The following is a 6,009-nucleotide window of genomic DNA, read 5'->3' as shown; positions in this document are numbered from 1 at the left end:
ATTTTTCGCTCGCTTTTATGATTGTGCTCTTCGAACTCAGCTATAGAGAGCTGCTTGTTGAGTTTGCGTCTCTTTGTTGATGCTTTGGGCATGGGGATGCATGGTGTGTTTATATAGGCAGCCACAACGGCAAGTGTGGCAACGTGAACACGTTAATCTCCTACAACTAAAAAGAACAAAGCGTGGACATCTTTTGGTGCGACATTTGTTTTGGTTCGTCCGTCTGCCGACCCCGTGCGATACCCCGCACAATAGAAGAAGAAACTGCCATCCCTGCGATCCCCGCCTACTTTGAAGGAAACAAATCGATCACTTGAGGCCACATGCATGGAAGGAAATAATAATCATGCATGGAAGGAAACAATAATCATGCATGGAAGGAAACAATCATGCATGGAAGGAAACAATAATCATGCATGGAAGGAAACAGTAATCATGCATGGAGGGAAACAATAATCATTTACTCTTTTTTCAAATAGTGGTCTTCATTTCGTAGCCCTTCATGCAGTTTAATAATGGCTGCGGAGCTAGGCTTGCGAGAACTTACTCTTAATTGGGTTGCGAGCTAGGGATGTAGCACTTCAATGGGTGTCTTGGTTGAGTTCTACAATTGCCAAAAATTGATGGTGCTGATAAGATTGATAATCCTGTAACTCTACAGTACCATTCTTTTTTTTTCAAAAAAGGAGGGCAAATGCTACTTATGGTCAAATCTATGTTCTTTTTGTTGTTTTGATTTGATGCCCACAGCCCACAGCCCACATGTTAACTTTCAGATGTGTTTGTAAAGAATCAAAAGGAGTTGGCCTATTGCCAATCTTTCTTGTCGTCTTTTACATTCTTTATATTTATACTAGGTAGCGTGCCCATGCGTTGCTAAAAGATAAGTAACAATTTATATTAAAAACACACGGATCATACGATAAGATAACAATACTGTAAAAATTAAATACCAACGTTAAAGTGACATTTAATCAAAAAGCAAAGTTTATAAATTTAACACAATCACAGAGTGCGCGGCGTCGCAAGCTCACAAACTCTACTTTATAGACCTTTCCATGATGCGGCTAAGATAATGTTTTATATTGGCAGGAAGAAATCTCCGATATCCATTTCTTTCATTATAATCCATTTATCTAGACAATGTTTGAGGTGAGGGCACGGTTACAGTTTTTAGTAGCTTTGAGATATTGTCTGAAGCTATGAGATGATTGATGTCTTACAATGATCCTTTCATTAATTTAGTTTTCTATCTATGTTTAATTGTTTATTCAGTCTATTTTATAGGCACGCCGGTAGATAATGGATGACAAAATTCAAGCATCCATAATTTATCTCTTTGACTTTGAGCATGAGTTTTGTTTTTATTTTTTAATTGATATATTGTCATTTTGTTTTTACCGTAGTGTTAGCGTAGGCATTCATGAAAAATGAAGATGTCTTTACACTATAGAAATCTTTCAAGAAGATCATGCATAGATTATTCTTGTATTGAATATTATATATACAATCATCTAAATATTCTAATTAAACTACAAAATTTTGAATTAGGATACGAGGTAAGACATGCAAACAGATATTTCAAAACTACCTGTAGAGTCCAAAGAACTTAATAAATAAATCCTTGTGGAGGCATTGTAAATTCTCTCTAATCTTTCATTTGGTGTAGTTAGTATTATCATAGTACCCGCATGTATTCATGGGAAATAAATCGTGGACAAAATGGGAATACTTTTTGGTGTGACATTTCAACATGGGCCTATCGTCCTGCCAATATCCTTGAGGCAGATTACATAAAGAATGAGAGTCCCTCTATGAGATTGCTCACAAGAGACTCAAACTTATATCTGATCATGGTAATATTGAATTGCTTTGCACCAAAAGCATCAGCAATGATAAACGGGGACATAGGTTTTAGTATGCATAGTGGAGGAAAACTCAACCATAGCCTTCTCAGCAGCTTTTCTGAGCCTTTGTAGTGCTAACTTGTCCTTACTCAGATAGTCAAGAGGTGCACCATAAAATTATGCACCATTAAAAAAAGTGTCACCATTGGTTGCCTTGACATAAAAAATATGTCGAAATTAAGAATTACAACACCTAATTCAACATCTTGGAACAGACACTCAAGTGGATACCTTATTATACAATATATGTCTACGTGGAATAGTCCTAAAGCCACACATATTTATACGGTGAGTACAACATACTTTATTTTAAAATTTTATGAGAGATTTTTTAAGACACACAGTATTATCCATGTGACAGGCACTAATATTTACATATATACTCGAATATGTGTGTACATGATTATATGGAGATGCATTGGAACTTATTCATGGATTTATTGGTGCATGAAAGAAATGGATATCGGAGAATTCTTTCTGCCGATATAAAATATTATCTTAGCCATATCACGAAAAGTCTATACAATAGAGTTTGTGAGCTTACGATGCCGCGCTCTCCGTGACTGTGTTAATTTCACGAACTTTACTTTTTGAATTAAATGTCACTTTAACGTCGGTATTTAATTTAACAGTATTGTTATCTTATCGTGCGATCCGTGTGTTTTTAGTATAAAAGATTTAGTTGTCCCGTAGCAATGCACGGACACGCTACCTAGTGACCGAAAAAGTCCAAGTTCAACCTGCTGATGAAACAACACAATTAATTATCATATACTATATTTCTCAACCTTTTCAAACCTACCTTGGTTTTAATATGTATTTTCACACGTATTACACTAACAAATCCAATGGGATCTCTTTGGAACGCGTATTCTTTCTTTTCATTTGTGTTTTTGGGTGGAAGGGTCATGCTTATTATCCTTTTAAAAGTAATTCTAAAATAATAGGAAGGAAACCATAAAATGGGTAATAATTACTATATTTATCTAAATTTTAACACAGATAAATGAGTCCTTTTGGTATATATATATATATATATATATAGGGAGAGGCTATTCAGTAGCCGGCTACAAAATAAGTTATTCTGTAGCCACCTCCATTTACTATAATTTTATATACTAATTTACGATAATGTCAATACATATTTACGATAGTTGGGTTACTATAACACATGGGGATATTTACCATAACGTTATATTAAAAAAACTTAGTAAGGAGTTACTATAATCTCATAAATTAACATAGTAATTATCGTAACTCAAAGTGGCTACAGAATAAGTTATTCTGCAGCCAGCTACAGGATAGTAGTTCCATATATATATATATATATATATATATATATATATATATATATATATATATATATTATTGTTGATAGGGAGAGATGAGATTCGTTTTCTAGTACATCCGTACTAAACAAGAAAAATGGTAAGGTTCAAATGCATCCATCCATCCTTCGCTCACATACGTATATAAATTAGAAAGATTCAACTACTCGCTAACAAAAGATAGAAACAGTCAACAGTGCGGAAGCCTCTCTATATATTAACACAGGCGTCGTCATGTATAATTAATATTATTACTTTGCACGCCGATTATATAAGTATTTAACAATCTCCATGTGCCGTGTCGTAATTCGTGACCACTAGTTTTTTTTTTTTTTTTTTTTTTTTTTTGAAATCTTCGTGAGCACTAGTGGAGTCATAGCAGATTCGTGTTTCCAGTGTTAACTTGGTCACCATCTTTTCGGGAGCTGACATACATGAATTAGTCGAGTGGAATGGTTCCGTACCAAGGCAGGGATGAACAGGTAAAACTGTAGCTACCGCACAGGCTTTCCTTTTGAGATAAATCAGGTGAAGCTTCCATCTATCGTTACAAGACCAAACCATCATCTGTTCTTCATGGTTTACCAGTGAGGCCATACCGTAAGCCTGCAACCTGCTATTCTACAAGACACTAGTACAAAAATAATTTTTACAGGTGGCTCTCATTTCTAATAGAGACGGACGACGACTAAGGAAACCGTTCCTAACCTTGGCGGGGAAAACTATAGCTAACGAACTGTCGCTGGAAATGAATTTTCAGGAGCAGTTCTATTATAATTAAGCCATCACTGAAAGTATATACATATTTTCAGGGATGGCCGGGTTAAAAGAACCTCCCCTGCAGACAACTAAGGAAACCGCTCGTAACCTTGGCGGGGAGCACTGTAGCTAACGAACTGTCGCTGGAAATGAATATTCAGAAGCAGTTCTATTATAATTAAACCATCACTGAAAGTATATACATATTTTCAGGGACGGCCGACCTAAAAGAACCTCCCTGAAAATAAAATTTTCAAGGATGGTTACTTATGTCCACCGTCTCTGAAAATGGTTGATTTCTGGGGTTGGTTTTGTTAAATCCACAGTCCCTAAAAATTGATTTTCAAGGGCAGTTGACTAAGTCAATCTTCCTTAAAAATAGTCGTGGCACAAGTAAATTCATATCTTTTTCAAATGAAGTCGGATGAAGACAAAATTTATATCAAATTGTAGAGCTCGACTAGATCTAAAACTTTGTAGTTGATAAATTTTTTGATTGAGAGCATTTAAGTTCTCAGATTCTGAATTTCAATTTTTAACATTTTTCAGATGACCTTGGATGGAAGCACGCTCTATATCGATGTTGTAGTGTTCGACGAGATTTAAACATTTTTGTAGTAGAAAATTTATCCTTTTAAGATGATTTAAGAGTCAAAATATTGATTACAAGGGGAGGAGCCATTTTTTTACTAGAAGGGTGAAGCCCCTAAACATGGTTTCTCCGACTTCTTAGATGAAGCCATTACCAAGCTGGGCCAAACAAAGAAACAAATCAAGCTGCGTGCACTCGTGTATTTATAGAAAAATTTTCTGCAGTACCAAGGACAACACTAACAGATCTTAATGGTGTGAACCTGAAGATGAAACAACACAATTATCTTATTACTATATCAACCTTTGCAAGCCTACCTTGCTTTTGATATTTTCACACGCATTACACTAACCAGTCCAATGCCATCTCTTTGGAATGTGTATTCTTTATTTTCTTTTGTGTTTTTGTGCGGAAGGGTCATGCTTATTATACTTTTAAAAATTACTTCTAAAAATGTTGGGAAGTAAAACATAAAATGGTTATTCCTAGCAAATACTTTATTTATGTACATTTTAACAGGGGTAAATGAGTCCTTTTTGACGGTGTGGTTTCTTAATTGTTGCTGGGTAAAAGGTACTATTGTTGATATATGGTGAGATGATTCATTTTCTAATGCGTCCGTACTAAACAAGAAAAATGGTAAGGTACTATTGTTGATATGGATGGTGATAGTTGCGTAAACAAGAAAAATGGTTCAAAACACTGGTAGAGAACAGACCTTTGATCCTCGGTCAAAATGGGCTCTAGTCCCTGCATTTTTTTGCGTCTGGGACTAGAGATACCTTTAGTCCCGGTTGGTGGCTCCAACCGGGACTAAAGGTCCCTCCCAACGGCTACTGCTCCAGACAGAGGTGGTAGGGACCTTTAGTCCCGGATGGAGCCACCAACCGGGACTAAAGGTAGACTTTTACTCCCGGTTGGTGGCTCCAACCGGGACTAAAAGTCTCTGCCACCTCTGTCTGGCGCAGGAGCCGTTGGGAGGGACCTTTAGTCCCGGTTGGAGCCACCAACCGGGACTAAAGGCCCCCCCTTTATATATCGGCCGTCTCCTTCTTCCTCCCCGAGCCTGAGCTCAGCACATTTTAAAGCTCACTGCACTAGTGTTCTTGCTTCCTCCCTCCATTGTTCCTCCATCGATTCTTCGATTCCTCCATCGATTTCTTCAATTCCTCCATCGATTCTTTAGTTGTAAAGGTTACAAATCTCATACTCTCATTTTTCACCATTGTCTTATCTCATTTTGTTCACTATATATATATGGTTCTTTATTGTGGTTTTTTTTCATTTGTAAGCAATTTGAGCTCAAAATCACTTCAAGCTTGCATATTTACATGAAGGAAGGTTAAAGTAGCTATTAAAAACTAGTATTCACCGTTCATTTGTAGCATGTATAGCACACTTCATTGTTTAGAGATATAGAGAA

This window comes from Miscanthus floridulus, chromosome 13 (assembly GCF_019320115.1).
Source record: "Miscanthus floridulus cultivar M001 chromosome 13, ASM1932011v1, whole genome shotgun sequence".
Lineage (NCBI taxonomy): Eukaryota > Viridiplantae > Streptophyta > Magnoliopsida > Poales > Poaceae > Miscanthus > Miscanthus floridulus.
This window is presented reverse-complemented; position numbering follows the sequence as displayed.